This window comes from Pteropus medius, unplaced genomic scaffold, assembly GCF_902729225.1.
Source record: "Pteropus medius unplaced genomic scaffold, Ma_sr-lr_union100, whole genome shotgun sequence".
Lineage (NCBI taxonomy): Eukaryota > Metazoa > Chordata > Mammalia > Chiroptera > Pteropodidae > Pteropus > Pteropus medius.
The window spans coordinates 6,149,588-6,168,052 of NW_024349804.1; positions in this window are offsets into that span (position 1 = coordinate 6,149,588).

Genomic DNA, 18,465 nt, shown 5'->3' on the forward strand with positions numbered 1-18,465 from the left:
TTATTTATTTTCCTCTCTCACTATAGATGTATGCCCTATCTTTCAGGAAGGGACTCAGGGACCTTGGCATTCCCTGCTTCCAAGATCAATGGACCCCTTCTAGCAGGTTCATCTGTGCCTAGGCGAAGAGAAACGCAGTGGCCCCATGCCCCATCGAGGGCCTTTGGAGGGTCACCCACAAGGGTCACAAAACTAGTAACTGCTGGAGTCAGGACAGCAGCCCAGAGCTTTGGGCCTCCCACCTGTTGCTGTTTCCATGGCCTCACAGAACATCATTTTAATGTAATTGCTCAAAGTTCCTTTGTCACAACAGAGTCACTTCAGCTGTTTCTCCAGCCCTTCGCTTTTCGGAGCCTGGCTCTTTCCCCTCTCAAGTTTCCTCTGTAAAATGAAACCAATAGGGTTGCTGTGAGGACTAATGACTTATGACATATAAAGCACCTACTAAGTGCTCAGTAAACACTGGCTCTTATTATCGTCTGAATGGGGAGGAGAACTGACATCTGTGGAGTATCTACCGCGATGTGCACGGGCTGGGCGGTCAGCACTGGTTACGTCATTGATGACTCAGGACAGTCTTTGAGGCACAATTGCTGTTACTTAACTGGAGTTGAGGAATCTGACATTTCGAGAGATGATAGAGATTTTAAAGGCTGCATCCTCTGGTCTGTCTGCAAGGGCTGTATGGTTTCCAGTCTCCCGTGCCTTCCGTGGTGGACAGAGGTGGAAGGTGGTTATGAAAAGGGTTTAGAAGAAATCCCAGTCATCATCCAGTTCCTGAAAACTTGCGTTTAAAAGCACAGCTTAAGAGTTTGAAGGCGGATGTGAATTCTGACGATGTGGAAGGCGATATGAACACCAAGAGGTTATAATAAGAAAGATACTGTGGAATTTGAAAGGGCTTTCTAAAGGCCCATTTCAGATCGAAAGTGTTTGAGTTATGATGTGTTGAGGTTCGACAGCTGAGAAACGCGGCTATGAAAGGTGTGAGGGTGTGAAGATGGCGTGAAACAGAGCAGGCGAGTGGATGGTCGGGGCTGAGAGGGCTGTAAACTCCGCTCGCGTGAGCTTCCCTGGGGGACTTGAGATTTTCATTTCCGCACCTTTTCTCATTTCGGGGCTGCGAACGCTCTTGGCTATGAGAACCTGCTGTAACGTGTGGATGTGAACTTGGCTTGGGAGAGCCATTCTGTGGAGCTCCCTGGGAAGGTAGCAGATCCACATGGAGGAAAAGACTAGAAACCATCAGGGGATGTATAACCAATGGCCTGGGATGGGTTGGGCTGAGGCACACGCCTCTGGACAAACCCGACATGAGCCTGATGGGCAGAGACCAGCCTACAACCTGTGCTTCCTACGGCCTTCCCTCAGCCCACAGCGTCGGCTCCCTCTGCACCCAAAGGGTGTGTCCCCACCTCTCTCCGTTGGGATGCTTCTCATCCCAACATAGCAGCAAACTCAACTGCTACCGCCTGTTTCTCTTACAGACTCGAATTCTCGGGCTCCCAGAGCGTAAGCTTTTATGGGCCCAGTTCATCTCTTCTTACCTCATTTTTCTAAGTGCCCCGGTAGGTACAAGAAAATAGTTCTGTACGAGATGGATGGCATCTTTCCATTCATCTCTTTATCGCTTCACTGATCCCCTGTAGGAAAGTGTGTGGAACCCCTTTTGTGTGCCTTGTCCTAGGCACTAGGACCTCTCAGATTCCTCACGGAGAGCTGACTGCAACCCACAATGCAATAATCGTAGGAAGGAAGAGAACCGACAACAGAGTGTTATTATAAATGAGGGCGAGATCAAATCAGCCTGGGCAAGCATGGAGGAGCGGAGGAAAGGTCAAAGAGGTATTTGAACTTGGGGACTTGCCAAGGACTTCAGATGGAAGAAGTCAAACAGGGACACGAAGGGCTAAGAGGCTACAGTTACTTCTCCCACAGCCCACCCATTTAGGATCCATTCGTCCTACGATGAGTTGACTTAAAATTCAACACACTTTTCCCATTCTCCCTGATTTTTTATTTTGAAAAATTTTCACCTTCTCACAATTTACATTTTTTCTTTAACTGAATCATTTGAGGAAGAGTTTGCAGACATTGTGACACCTAAGCCTAATATTCCTGCAGGGTCTCCTAAGAATAAGGACATTCTATTATGTAACCACAAGGTCATTAGCACACCTATATATATATATTTTAAACATTTTGCCTACTTTTGAGGAAGTTATTATTTTTTGGTCTTTTCGGAATTTTAAAAACAAAAATGAAGTAAGTAAAAGTAAACAGTTTAAATTATAACCAAATTTGAGAGGAAGGTGAGTGAGGTATTCAAAAGTAAATGAAATAGAGTTCTGTATGTCTGAGAAATCACAAAACAAACCCTTAATTTATGAAATGCTGTAAATCGACATCGAGAGGGAAGATCCAGAAAGTCAAGTGACTCTGATGTGGTTTGAGCTCAGGTGCATCTCGCTGCCAGAGGAAGGGCGAGTCTGCAGTGGCTGAGATTGTGTGGGTCAAGGGGACCCTCGATGCTCTGGCGAGTTTAGATTTCATCCCAAAGGCAGCGGCGAAAGGAAAGTTTTAAACGCGTCACGTCATGCTTCGATCCGTCCTTTGGAAAGGTGCTCTAGCATCTCATGTGGATGGGTTGAGAGGCTGTGGGAAGGGGCAGGGCGGCCAGGCACGGGGCGTCAGCCATAGCAGGAGGGAAGATAACAAGGTGCTGAACCAGAGCGAGAGGACAGGCCAGGAAGGACGTCCCCAGTGCAGATCAGAGGAAGCCAACCATCTGCTTCGGGCCCTCTGACCCTCTGGAAAATTACTGAATTGTGTCAAAATTACAAAAATAAACCCTGGAGTTCTCAGTGGTGCCTTTGCTGCATCATGGAGAGAATTGTTAATCTTGCTTCTTGGCGCGCACCTTATTTTCTCATAGACGGTTTCCTAATATAAAAACCTCCCGCCGTGTGCCTGTAATGTGGAATCTCTTCATTTAGTTCGCCTTCACTGCATTCTTGAAATCTAATTTTTTTTTTTTTTTTTTTGGTGGGGGGAGGGTTCTGGGGGCTGGCTGAGTTAATGAGTAAGACTATTACCTACCTTTGTACAATCAGCAAATAAATTGTGGCGGGATTAGATCTCGACTTTTTTAAACTCTGTATCACAAGAGATAACACGTGCGGAGGCTCGTAACCCTCTCGTTTAGTCAGATAGCTCCCAAGTTTCAGTCGAAGCAGTAAATAAGAAAACGCTTTGAGGACCAACAGCGTCCTTAAACATAACATATATGATTTTGAAGTTGAAAATGTGTTGTAGGTAGACAAGCAAAGACCCTCCGTCTTTAATTAACACTGCTCCAAAGTGGCAACGACCATCATTATCAGCGTAGCGACTGTGCGTGGAAGTGTGGAAACTGAGCTGGCTCATTACACACTCGCGGAGTCTGTGTTCTGGAGATGGCGATGCATCGAGTACGTATCTGGGAGAGAGGCAAGGTCAAGGTTGGAACAGATTGATCTTGGAACTTAGGGGAACTTGCCTTGCGGGAGGCATGCGGCCCAGAGGAAGCCCCTGCAAGTGCTTGACGTCAGGAAGCAGAGCCTGGGAACGAGGGAAGAGCGGTCACAGGTGCTGGGGCTGCGCAAGGTCGCAGCATTGCACGGACTCTGCAGGGCGGTGGCGGAAATGGGGGGAGAAGTGCGGCGGGATGTAACAGAGTGCGGGGAGTGGGGGGAAATAGGGAAGTTGAGTCAAGAAAATGGACTTGCTTGTTTCTATCGAGATGATTTATCAGCATGGATGTTTTGCCTCATGGGGGTGGGGTTTAGAGAGGGCGAAGCAGGTTTAACATTTATGAGCATTTCCAAAATCAAACCATATCATAAACAGTCCATTTTTTTTTTGTTCAAGCATATAGGCATCGTGTGTGTGTTCATATTCCATTTTATAGTGATTCTTCGTCTTGGTTTCTTAGAGTTTCTGTAATTAATTACCACAGATGTGGTAGCTTAACCCAACAGAAATTTATTCTCTCAGAATTCTGGAAGCCAGAAGTCTGAAATCAAGGTCTTGGTAGATCCGAGCTCCCTCCGAAGGCTCCGAGGGAGAATCCTTTCTCATCCTTTTCTGCCTTTTGGGAGTAATCTTTTCTGTTCCTTGCCTTGTAGACACATCACTGCAGTCTCTGCTCCGTCATCCCACGGCCTTCTCTGTGTCACCTCTCTTCTCATAAGGACACCAAATCCAGGATGACTTCATCTAGAGATCCTTAATTACATCTGCAAAGACCTCTTCTCAAATAAGGTCTCATTCATAGATAAAGGGGTTAGGACTTGAATGTACCTTTATGGGGGCTGTTTAACTTACTATGCTCCTGTTACCAAGAGTAAAAATAAGATACTGTTCATCCATTCAACTCTGCGTGCCAGACTCTGTGCAAGGAGCAAAAGAGGGTGAATAAGTCATAGGAAACGGCTACGTGCTGCTCACATCTAGTGGGCAGGAGGCAGGCAGGCCCTTCAATCCAGTGTGGCGAGGCCTAGGGGACTGCGTGGTGTGTACAGGTTGCAAAGGAGCCTGAGGGATGTCACCTGACTCTGCCTGGGGTGGGGCTGGGATGCACAGTATTCCAGGGAGGAGGCACAGGCGGAAAAGAGGTGAACAAGGTAAGGAGGTGCGGGAACGGTTTCCAGGTGGAAGGTGCAGAGGTGCAGACAGAGGTGTGTGTGTGTGTGTGTGGTGTGTGTGTGTGTGTGGAGAGAGAGAGCCGAGAGAGAGAGAGAGAGAGAGAGAGAGGCCTGACACAGTCCAGGGTCTGTGGGTCTGATTAGGAAGAGAGAGGGGACAGTGATGGAAGAAGCAAGTCCGGTCATGAGGAGTCTGGCTTATCATGAGCAAGGGTTGGGACGTTGCTTTGAGAGCAAATGGGAAACCAATGAAGTGCATTGGAAATTAAAAGTGCTCTAAAAAGTTGAATAACAGGACTAGTATTTTTTGGCATATACTAGACATTCGGACTTAGTATAAGAAATTACATTGGCTGGAAATGTGTTTTTGGCACTAGAAGGAAAATATGAGTGTTTTGATATTGCTAAAATTATTTTTTTCTAATCAGTCTGAAATTAAATTGGGGAGTAAAAAGTATTTAAGAGGAATGACTGGAAAGGCCATCCTCCCACCCCTCTCCACCTGGTAGGAGAGAAAATTCAAGAAGGCAGATGGGCAGTGGGTGGTTCTGTCCAGACAGGAGCGCCAGGGCAGGGGCTGGCAAAGGAGATCAGGCACCAGGAGATCTCTGAGTCATGGCAAGGGGTCTGTCCTGAGTGCGCTGGGCCCTGAAGGGGCAGCTGAGCTGGTGATGGATAGAGACTCAAGCTCAGACTTCTTCCTTGGATTGGATCAACGTGGCAGGCGGGGTTTGCTGATCTCAGTGATTACAGTCTCCTGCATGCAGACGGCATGGCTTCTGTCGTTGACTTCCATTCATGACTGTTCACCCACTTAGCCAAACTTGGACAGTAGGAATAAATACATACTAGAAACTTCTCGCATCTCCTTTACACCCCACCTCAGTCACTCGCTCAGTTTTGTTGATATTACCTCTGTTCACTTGTCTCCATTCCCTCCTGCCTCTGTGTGGTCCAGGGACCTTCAGCTCTCCCATGGGTCTCTTTTCCTTATTGGTCCTCATAGTGTCACTCTCTCTAGCTCTAATTCACCCCCTGTGTAGCAGGCAAAGTGGTATTTCTGGAACAAAGATCTAATCCCGTGTCCCTTGTTCATTCTCCACTCGTGGCCTCTGCCCTCTCTCTCCTCCCAGCTCCCACCGCTATTCCCAATGCAGCCTGTGATGCAGACGTCCCTGACCTCACCCTGTTCCTGGAGAGAGGTCTGCCCTTTACACATCTGCGCCCATCGCCCATTCTACTGCCTCTACCAAGACTCTCCGTTCATCATCAGGACCAACTTGAGTTTCCTCTCCTGCAGGAATCTGTGCTCTGTCAATGCCATTGTCATAATCGGTGTGCTGCTAATCACATGTGACGTGAAATCATCACATCTACAATGTGCTATTGTCATCATCTCTTGATGGTTCATCTCTCTCACTGGATGATGGGCTACCAGAGGGACAAGGCTCTCTTTCCTTCGCCTTATCATCTCCAGCCACCAGCCAAGTGCCTGACCTAGGATGATGGCTCAGTGAGCAATAGAGGAATAAAGGATGAATATTTGCCTTCTAGACAGGGGCCTTTACAGTCCCAACTTTAAAATGTGATTATGCGAGAATGTCAAGGTCTACAGCACACTAGGGGAGACCTCGATTCTATTGGCATCTGCGTTTTTTTCTTAACTTGTGTTTTTACTTAAGTATAGTTGGTATACAATATTTTATTGCTTATATTAGTTTCAGGTGTACGATTTAGTGATCTGACATTTTTATACCTTACGGTGTGATCACCCCATTAATTCTAGCAATCGTCTGTCACCGTGCAGACTTATCCCAGTATTACTGACTATATTTCCCTTCCCTTTTCACCCAACTTCCCTCTCGTTTCTTCCGGTAACCATCCCTTTGGTCTCTGTTTCTAAGAGTCTGTTTTTGTTTTGTTTCGTTTGTTTGTTTTGTTTTTCTTTAGATCCCATATAGAAGTGAAACCATACAGTACTGGTATCAGCCTGACTGATGTCACTTAGCATAATACCTTCTACATCCATCCATGTTATTGCAAATGGCAAGATTTAATTCCTTTCTTTATTGCTGGTGTCATGCTTTTAATATTGATTCTTCTGTTGCTCGTATGCAGAGCTGTGCTGTCCATTTTAGGAGCCGCTAGCCACATGTGGCTACTGAAAACTGGCCAGTCGGAAATGTAGCTGGTGTTCTAAATGTAAAACACACCCTACATTTTGTATGAAGACTTAGTTTAAAAAAAAAGTGTATAAAATATCACACTAATAATGTTATATGGCATTTACATTCAAGTGAAAATATTTTGGTATATTAGGTTAAATAAAATATATTATTAAAATTAACTTCACCTGTTTGTACTTTTAAAATAGAGCTGCTAGAAAACTTAAAATTATATCTGTGGCTTGTATTATATTTCTGTTGGACATTACTGGTATAGAGCCTGTGCTAGTAAGAGAAAATACTTAAATTATTACAGTAACATATTTTTAAACTGGATATAAATGTTTTTGTTTATTGTAAAGCATTTTGAAAGCATAATAATAAAAACTAGAAGTCTTTAGCAGTGTCATGTGAGACTGGCAGATATACATTTTGGGGATATTTTCTTCCATTATCCTTTCAGATACAAAACAAAACTGAAATCATACTACATGTCTTCTTGAGCACTAAGCTTTTTTCCCCTTAAAACTATGTCGTAAATATTTTATCATGTTATCAAATATTGTTAGAAAAAACGATTTTGGTGGTTGCAGGGTATTCTGGTGGGGTTCAAAGTGCCACACACCTTCTCTCTTGTCTGAGTTTCTGACCAGAGGAACACATACCTAGGGATCAATAGCCAATGATGAATGAAGAACTGTTTTATTAAGTGATGCTCAGGCAAGCTCCCAAGATCCCATCTTTCATCATTTGGTGAAAGATGGATTAGAGAACATAGCTTCAGCCTGACTCTAAATCTTGAGACCTTCATGGTGTGTGTGTGTGTGTGTGTGTGTGCGCGCGCACGCGCATGTGCAAGAGAGAAAGAGAGAAAGAGAGAGAGACGCCTTCCCCAAACTTTACCCATACAAGGAGCGAGGGTGAAGTTCCTTCCCCAGAGGACTGTGATGCAGGTAGAGAAGCACAGACATGATGCTCCTCTCAGCATATTCCAGGTAGCATTAGCTCAAGCTGAGCTGTGTAAGCTCAGTCAGTTTGGCTGTTCAGAATTGTCATGTTGTTTTGGTGGATATTGGTTGCCTCCAAAGATCATAGGTAGGTGAGAACCATGGTCCTCTCCCCATGACCTAGCTACCAGGTGATATGTCACCGTGAGGTTACAATAAATTTCATTGCCCCTGCCAACATTTATTAAAAGCAGGACCCACAGCAGTCATGAGTCTGATCTTGTAATCTTGGTGAAGTTTTGGTCCTCTCCTCTTTGACCCTCTTAAAAGCACTTTGCAAGAAAGGTTTAGTGCAGGCAGAGGTAGCACTATTCCATCTAGAGGTAGAATTAGCCAGCTTTCCAGCTGGAGCAGGGACTACAATTCTATCTAGTCGTGCAGTAAGTATGAAAAGAAGACCAAGCCAGGCTGTTCCACTGAAGTAGACTCAGGCTCTTAAAATTTTTACTCTCCGTTCGTGCTGTGGCGGAAGTACCCGTGTGGTATTTGGAGCCAATCTACATGTTTGGACACTGTTCGTTTCAACAGTAAGGAATTATTTCCAATATTCCTTATACTAAATGAATGAACCCTATATTTTAGACTAAGAATTTGATACCTAAAGTGATTATCGTGGAGTTTCTAGAGTTGAGACTTCTAATTAGGATCTTTCAAATGTTAATTAACACTCCTGGGGTGTGTATTTCTGATAAGGGTTCTTCAAATGTTAACTAACGTACCTATGGGGTAGATTAAAACTAATTTAGACATACACACAGTACATTTCCTATACCTATGTACTTGCAATAAATTATAGACATAACATGAAAAGTCTAAAAAGTTTGGAGGACTATACGATCCCGAACTTACTTTCCAAAGTCTTTAAAATTGAAAAATTGTCCTAGAAACATTGTAAGAACAGGTTTATTTATGAGATTCTTGGTTCAAACCGTGGATTTGTTGTTAAAATGTCTTGTTGAAATAGGTTAATGTATGAACTTTTTCTAGATTTTTTTCTCCCCAGCCCATTTTTGTGTTCTTTTTTTTTCGTGGTAGATATTTGGGGGACAGGGGATTATGCTGTTCAAAAAATTATATTAAACACACACACAATACATACACACACACACACACACACACACACACACACACCAAAAAATAAACTGGCAATAGTAGGGCTATGAAAAATAAAGTCCATAGTTCCTTCCAGGTGAATTTATTTACTTTGTCGTTTATAGCTGCTGTTGTCCAGACTCTCCGTCTTTTTGAGGATGAGCAAGGAAAGCTCAGAGCCAGCCGCTTCTGCTAACACAGCTGGATCCGGGATTCCCAGGGGGGTGGAGCGGGCACATTCTTTTATGAACTGAGTAATTAGGCCATCTGGTAGTTTTCTCAGAAAGGTGCTGGGACTGGAGAATTAACCTCAATACTTATTTCATAACATGGCCGTTACGGGAGTTACGAGAGAAAGTTTATGCAAGTGCTTTGTAAACTGTAAAGAGGTATTTATTTACCCTTATTATGATTGCCAATAGCTTCATAAACCCTTTCTCTATACCATCTGTCTGCTCGTGTGCATTTTATTAACAGGTAATGTGTATCTATAGGCCCTCACATTTCTAAGGTTTATCATTCAGTCAATCAATCAATACGTATTGGACACCTACTAGCAGCCTGGGCTGAGTGCAAGCACCAGCTATGGCTTCCACCCTTGAGGCCCATTAAGATGACGGGAGAAACAAAGCAGACATTGACCCATTTAGAGAACTAGGCAGCATATGCTTAAGTGTCGCTCTGCTACTTGTTTTAAAAAATTAGAGAAAGGTAATTCTGGAGCTTAGTGGCTGACATAGTCCAAGGGGTTCATTTTCATTTCAAACATTTTTAGGAAAGCCAGAGCCTGCTTCGTTCCGCTTCACCTTCGTGCTTCTTGGGAGTTGGAAGTAGACATCTGGGATATATTTGAGGCTAGTTCCATGTTCGTTTTCTTGAGTTTTTCTTTAAAAATTTTCCAGAGGCCTAAAAGCAACTGGGTATGTGCTGTTTCCCTGATTTATGCCTGTTGCCTCCCTCCGCCCAGCAACCACCTTAAGTCTTTTGATTTTTCCTGTTCCAACAGCGATGCCTCAGGGTAGAGCCTTTTGCCTCATTCCCTTACCATCAGCTTCAAGCCATTTCTCCCTCAGTCGGTTGGTGCTTGATGAGTTTTTTGTCATTTAGTGACAGCTTTCAGCTCAGCTGAAATCCCTACTTATGTCCAGAAAGAAGCGTTATGTAAATTACAGAAAAGCTGGAACGTTTTCTGAATGGATGCTCAGGAAGGGAGGATGAGTGGGGGTGAGTGAGTGTGTATGTGTGTGTGTCTGTATGTGTGCGTGTGCGTGCGTGTGTGTTGCAACGTGGTGTTGAAAAGCAGAAGTGAGTTGGTTCTCTCTCCTCTTTTGGATTGTCGTTTACTCTCTCCGTTTTCTTAAATCGGTTGTGCATTCGATGTCTGCTTCCAGGACCCTTATTTCTGATAAGGGTTCTTCAAATGTTAACTAACCTAACAAAGGTTAGTTAGGTTGAAACTTAACAAAGATGAAGCTATTATGACAACAGTGATTTTAAAGCTTCTGTTATTCTTTTGGTAAACAACAACAACAACAACAACAACAACTCAAGGAGAAGTAAGCAACCTACAGCCCATTTACAGGAGTCTACTCTTTGGCAGAGACATTTAAGTCTCAAACAGTCCCTCACAATCCTCTTCTGGTCTCTCTCTCTCCCAGCATGTATCATTTGACAGGGAAAGGGCAGAGCGTTGTCAGAGAGAGAGAGCCAGCTGGCACCGCCCAGTGCGCACATGTCTGCCTTACCACGCCCCCCACAGCTCTCTTCTCAAGAGTTCTTGGCTTCTTCTAACACTCACCTCCGATGCATTAGCCCTGGAGAAGTTGGGCACTTCCGAAGATCTTGGCATCAAAGTGCATCCTGGGTATTTCCTCATGCCTTTGCCACCACAGAGCTACCATCTCAGGTAGCTGCCCAGTCACCCCTGGTATGGTCATCAGAGCTGATCACATGAGGTATGCCAGTTTTGCACCCTGCCTTTTTTTTTTTTTTACATAATGCCATTTAAAATACCTTTTTTTCATTTAGCATCAATAAAAATGCTTTCACATATCATTTTTAATGGTTATATAATCTTCCATCATCTGTTTACATCATAAGCCCTGTTGTACAATTTGCTTCCAGTTTTTTTGTTTTTTGTTTTGTAATTATAAGCTAGTGATGACCATCTCTGTGTACACACTACTGCCTGCGCTGTCTGATCATTTCCTTTGGGTGGATTCTAGAAGTGCCATCACTGGGACGAAGGGTAGGAATTTTTCACAGGCCTTGAATCATGTTGCCACATTGCTCTTCCGAAGCATTGGAACAATTTCTAAGTGAGACTGTCCCGGAACAGAGTGGAGTCTGCCAGCTCTGGAGAGAGCCACCTCTGGAAGAATTTGGATCAGAATTTCACGCCTTGGAAATCACACTGATTTTAGGCTCCTGCCCCATCTCTCTGTGTTTATTTACCTTCTATTCTTCTGCAGTAATTTTAGGACTAGCCCTGGGAAAATTCCAGACTGGCTCCACAGCGCTCAGAGCCAACAGCAAAGAGAGTTGCGTCCATGCTTGGGACAGAGCTGCCAAGTAGAGGGCAGTGTCCTGCCAGGGATCTGGCTTCCTAAATGGCACAGGAGACCAAGTGAGATGCCTCAAGGGAAAAGCGACACCTGGGGAAAGAGTAGATATTTGACCTGGAGTGATACCTTGGAAATCCGGTTTTTTGTATTGTAAGGAGAGTGAGATTTCCTGGTGTTGGTTGCCACAGGACCTGTACTCTCATTGACTGACTTTATCGTGAATAGACACTAATCATTTTTGTCCATTTTATAAACCGGGGATCCGTTTTGTTTGAAAAAGCGTTCCTCTGAGGACCCTTTCCAACATCCACCTTTTCTGATTCTACAGGCAGACGTTATTATCCCATTTGATGGATGCATAGATCGAAGCATTTGTAGGTAAAGACATACAGAGTGGGTTTTGCAATTAGTAGTTAACTGATCTTGGGCGAATTAGTTAATTTCCCTAAGCCTCGATTTTTACATTTCTAAAATGGGAGTAATACTGCAGTGCTTATGAGGGTAGAAACCAAACTGAAACTTTTCCTTTACTCAAGACCCAGGCTTTGGGAATAAGCATCTCATCCACATTTGCCAAATGTTGACTTCCCCCTTCTCTCCTGTGCTGGCCTCCCACTCGACAAGCTTCAATTTCATGTGCCCTGGTCAGTTTAATCCTGGAAGAGGATAAAAGAAGTGAGCACATTCGGTGAGCACCGAATGGAACTTTGGACCCGTCAGAACAGGCCTCATTCCAGTGATTCTTCTGTAATAACAATATTTCTTTTGTTGGGGGGTGTGTGTGTGAATTTTTCCCCTCCCCTTAAGGAACTAAAATCCTACCTTTCCTTGTACTTCTTCTTAAGTTGACCTTAACCTGCTATGGACGTTTGGAGCCCCTCTTTACCAATCTGGACCTGTGCCAACTGTAATGAGGTGACATTAAAGGCCCTCCCAGCTCTGCAGTTTTTTAAATTCTACAAAGATTTAGGGGTAAAAATCCTTGAAGTACACGTTTCTTTTCTGCAGAAAAAAAATAACCGTTATTTTAAGTTGGCCACTTGGGGTCGCTAGTGATCTAAGAGACTGGCTGGTGGAGAAATAAAATGTGTTGGTGCTATAGCTAACAGATTCTGGGGGGTGGTTTATAAAATTTTCTTTTTGTTTCATCCCTTTAACTTCGAAATTTACTCAAAGGTTGATTCCATCATTAATGTTGAGTGGACCATAAGCGCGTGTCAGAGACCGTGCTCAGTGCTGGAGTCAGGCCACAGCATCCCAAAGCCCACCCCAAAGACCAGAAAAAGACAGAAACAATAATCCCGGCGTACAACTGCCTCTCCTTTTGGACTCCGACGTAAGTTGCTACACATTGTGGCTTTGCAATTCCTTGACTTGAAAAGTAGATCCTGCAAAGTGAAACTGCATAGCACAAAACATCATGCCTTCCATGATGGAGTAAACCTTTGTCTGGAAGAATCTGGAGTCGTCAAAGGCAGAAACATGGAAACATTCCCACTGAAGAGCTGATGAGTGTCTCTCTTGGTAGTTTTCCTGGTGGATGTTGCCGATGGCTGAGGTAGCAGAGGGAGAGGCTTGGAGGTCCCCGTAGACATCAGGGAGGGCTCATTGAACAAGAAATAAATAAAATAAAACAAAAATCGGAAAAAGCTCAGTGTCTGCCCACCCCAGGGCTGGGTCCCAGCAGCATGCTCAGCACAGGCCAGACTTCTCTGCGGAAAATTGGTTGAACCTTGCCCTCTGGGCACAAGGAAAAACATCTATCCTGCCAGGACCGCTATATAAACATCCTTTTCCTACAGGATGCTGTGGCTTGAGAGTCCATTGGAGTGCAGAGAAAGTCTCCTAATGGAGACAGATTTCAAACTCCTACTGTCTTTTTTCAGATCATAAATTACCGTTAATTCTGTTTACACTCTCCCCCTTTCGTCCCTTAATAGTTTCAGAAACAGTCATTGATGACAAAATTGAGCCTGGAAAGGGTGTCAGGGAGCCCTGCTCCACTGGCTGAGAAGCAGCCAAGTGTTTCCTCATCCTGCACTTCCCTGAAACAAAAGTTAAATATTTATGTGCCACAGGTGCCCTTCCTTGCCTCCTGCAATAGCCTTTTGTTGTTTTGCTGTTAGGGAGCAGTGCTCGAGCTTCGATTTCTATGTAACCGGAAAGGGAAGGATTTGTTTGTTTGTTTGCTTTCCTCCCCTCTATCAAATCCAGGAGGGTACAGAAGCCTCCTGCGTGAGCTGTGGGGCCTGGGGAGAAAGCTGCTCAGTAGGCCCCAGGATCTGTGAGGGTTCTCCTTGCTCAGGCATCATAGTATTCATAGTTACTATGTATGGATGTGCAAATAGGCTGCTAGAAAATACATGATTTATTTCATATATGGTGTTGGAAGAGCGCTCTATGGATACCCCGGACCACCAGAAAGATGAACAAGTGGGATCTAGAAAAAAAAATTAAGCCTAAAACATCGCCGGAAGCAAAAATGACCAAACCAAAGCTCTCCTACTCTGGGTAAATCAGGAAAAAGGTTTTTTTTTTTTTTTTTTTTTTTGGAACAGACGACACTGTAGGAGAAAATAGAAGGCAGCAGGAAAAGAGGAAAATCAAATATGAGACAGATTGACTCTGTAAAAGAAGCCATAGACAGGAGTGTGCAGAAGCTGAGCAGGGCTGTTGCGGACAGGGCATTGTGGATGCCACGGAGCCACACAGTCGCCGGGAGTCAAGGCCGACTCAACAGCACATAACCCACACGACCAGTTATTTAGCTGTTGACTTAATCTCTTAGAGCCTCAGTATCCTCATCTATACAATAAAGGTAATGGTGATATTTTTCTCAGAGGAGTGTCGGGAGGATTAAGTAGTGTATAAGAAGTGACTGAGACCTGGTGAGGTCTGGTGAGACTTCAGTCAATGCCAGTTCTTTTTTCCCCCTTGACCTGTGCTGTCCAAGATGGTAGCCGTCAGCCACAGGTGGCTATTCAATATTTAAATATGGCTGCTTGCAACTGAGAAGTGCTGTAAGTATAAAATACACATAGAATTTCAAAGAAAAATTAATTTTAATAGTTTCTTATACTGACTACATGTTGCAATAAGCCTTTGCACGTATTGAGTTAGATAAATACCTTTAAAATTTAGTTTCACTTGTTTCCTTTTAAGAAGTGGCTATTAGAAAATTTAAAATTATACTTGTGTCTTGTATTTGTGGCTGACATTGTGTTTCCATCAGATGACCCTGCCCTGGTCCCCAATTTAACCATTCTCTATTCAAATTCTTTTCTTATTTTAAGGCTTAGCTCAAGCTTCACTGTCTTCACGAGGCCTTTTGATCCATCTCTCCCTTCTCTGAAATCTGGAGGTTTTGTCAGTGGAGAAAGTCACGTAACATATGTTCGTAAACTGAATTTGAGCAGAAAAAGCATGTGAAGGGTTGAGCCCAGTGCCTGGCACATTATAAAAACATAGATATTATGATTTATATTTTTCTTCTTTTTTTATTGGAGTATGTAGTTCAGCATTGGTTACATGCTATCTTGGATCCTTCCTAAATTCTTAGGTGTAGTCTTGTTGAATCTGCTGTCTTAGAGGATAGAGAGATTTCAGCATCTATTTCTCCTGGGTCTGTCCTTAACCCATAGGGCAGTGCTAGGCATCACTCTTAGACGTAGGCAGTGCCTGCCGACCAACCGACTTGGCATCTTAGAGTCCTCTGCCATGATTTCCTTTCTTCATTCTGCATATACCTGTTCTTCTGGAATGCTTTCTCTACCGTGCCTTCTTCATTGAGCTCACTAATCCTTTAGCATCCTGAAAAAAGGTAATAGTGGTCAACACAGGTGGTGCTCGCCGTGATGTGCTCGCCGTGTTCCAGATAGTTTACATATATTAACTGATTCAGTCCTCACAACTATTCTGTAAGGTGACCTTCATTTTACAGGTGAGGAAACTGAGGCACGGGAGATTAAGTACTGTCCAAAGAACCCAGCTAGGAAGGGGCGGTCGTCTATCCAAGATGCAGAACGCTTCCCTCCCCCCACCCCAAAGGCGACAACTGGAGCCCTCTTGGGAAGACGACAGACGAGCTGGAGTGTGGCCCTTAGAAAAAGGGAGGGTCTCCTGGAGGGGACTTGGAGGGAACTCAGGAGCCTTAGAGACAGGTCCCACAGCTACCCAGACCGTATGCACCGGGCGTAGTAGAAAATTTTATTGAGATTTGAACTCAGCACTCCTCTACCCTGGTCATTTTGGAAAGAACCCCCCTCCCTCGTCCCCCCCAAAAGAGGAAATGAGTGAGAAAGAGAATGGAATTTCCTTCCCTTTCTCAGGAGAACAGAGATCTCAAAGCACCCGGATCAAACTGAACCGAGTGAGTTCATTACATTTCCTTTAAGCTGTATTTACATATGCCACGTTCTGAATTTAAGCAACCGAGACTCCAAAGACCCCTTTGTTATGGGAGGAATCTGAATTCAAGATGACAATGGATTTGTGGGGCTTTAGTCAGAGGAAGGGAACCTGGATACTGCCATTCTATCTGTTAAAAAATTATATTCTGATTCCTGTTTCTATTTGCTGTTAGGCAAAATAAATGCATAATTAAGAACTTCACCTTTGACGGTTTAGCTCGCCTTCATTTTTCTCTTAACACAAATAGGAAATTTCCATTTTCATATTGTAATATCAAGATGCCTCGCTACATTGAATCAACCAGTAGTTTTGGAAAATAAGCATAACACACCATATAAGAAATAAGAAAATCCACTTTTAGGGTTTTAGATTCATGCCGTTTAATTGTTCGTCTATTTCCATGAGAAGGTGAGACTGGTCCTATGTCACCGGGGGGACTATATCCTGCTGTTTTTTTTCCCATCCTCATTTACAATGATTATGTTATCAGGCTAGCCAGGCAAAAGGGTGGAGCAACTATAATTTCAAAGCAGGATTAGGTTGAAATAACGAGGTCACCAAGTTGTGGTTACCAAGGCAACGTCACATCTAAGAATATGGGATGCTTCTAGGAGATGAGGCAAAGCCTGGAGCCTTTTTCACCCTTTTGCACAAAAATCACTCACTTCCTAGATAAAAATTGCTTATTAATTGCTTTAAAACACATTTACTCTTTATTTTTAAGAATCAGTTTTTAAAATATAACCTTGATTTAAAATTTTTATTTTTAGTTTTTAACCAGTAATAAATATCAGAATAACTGATTTGACCATTGTGTTTTTTTTTCTCCCTTTTGGGAGTTATCTTTACTTTCTTCTTCTTCCAGTGTTTTTCTTTATTCCTTCTTTCCCTCCTTCTCCCCCTCCCTCCCTCCCTCCCTCCATTCCTTCCTCTTTTAATATTGCAGGGAAAAGACATAGACCAAAAAGTGATAATTGAAAGTCAGGTGCCCTGGTCAGATTTTGGGGCTGTAAAATTGTGACAGGTAATCAAAGTTGAGTACACCCAGAATACTCATTCCGCCACCCCTGATCCCACCCCACTCAACCCCACAAAAAAATACTGAGCTCAAGAGATAATAACCTTGGTCTTCATTGCCCTTTCTTAAAATTTCAATCCACCTTTAAAATTATGGACTTTGGAGGCAAAACAGAGAAGAGAGAGAAGATCCGGCTATCTGTTTCTGATCAATATCAGCTATCAATCCAAACAATTCCCACCAATGAACCTCTTTTTCCTCCGAATTCATTTCCGTCCTCTGATTTTCGGATAATGGCTTCAAGTTGCTTCATCTTATAAAAAGCAGGCTTATTTTAATCCAAACTCTTTGCGAAGCGTGGATTTTACTTTGGTCTTTTTTTCTTTTTTTCTTTTTTTTTTTAGGGGAACATTTCTGACCTAGCGTTGAATCACTGGACACAGTGCGGGGTGATTGGAATCGTCAGATTCCTTTGCGTTACAACATGAGTGCTCTTTAGGACATGTTAGCTGGTCACCTTTTGCCCTGGCTTTGCATAGGGAATGTGAAGTGTGCTTGCAAAACAGATTCGCGTTAGTGAGCGGTGGTTTCCACCTCCTCTGGATCCACGCCCAGGGGTGCTCACTACCTTCATCAAGTCTTCGACTTTGAGTGTGGGTGATGGAAAGCATACATTCCAGAGTCTGCTAGATGCGGGTTTGAAGCCCTGCTGTGTGACGGTGCCTGGACAGAGTCGCTTCTCTTTCTTTGCAAGGCTGTGTGAGGACCGAGTGAGATTATCATGGGAATGGCTTTTAGCTCAATGTCTGACACGCTGTAGGACCTCGAAGTAAACCTCAAGTTTCAAAAATAATAAAGAAGTATATGAAATTCATGTCTATGCTCCCAGTCTTGCTCCCTCCCTATCTTTACCTTTAGTATCTTCAAAATGGTTTACCTAAAATGTAAATCAAACTGTTTCATTTCTCTGCCGTGCTGGGTTGAACAGTGTCCTCCCAGAATTCAACTCCACGTGGGATCCATGAATATGACTTTATTGGAAACAGAGTCTTTGCAGATGTAATTCAGTCAAGATAAAGTCATATTGGATCAGGATGGGCCTTAAATGAAATATGACCACTGTCGTTACAAGAAGAGGGACTTTTGGACACAGAGACACAGACACACAGAGAGGAAAAGGCCATGTGACGACAGAAGCTGGGATCAGAGTGATGTATCTATAAGTCAATGAACACCGAAGAATGCTGACAGCCACCAGAAGTTAGGAAGAGAGTAGGAAGGCTGCTCTTCTAGAAAGAGCGTGGCCACGTGGACACCTGGGTTTAGACTTCTGGCCTCCAGAATTATGAGAAAATAAACTGTTGTTTTAAGCCACCCAGTTTGAGGTGATCTGTACCGAAGCTCTAGGAAACTAACATGTCTGCTTAAAACTCCTGCTGTTGGTTCTCCTCGTCATGAGAGTGAGGTCCAGGATTCTTAACCTTGGTCAAGTCCCCGAGATCTCCCTGGGGGTCTCCCCAGCCT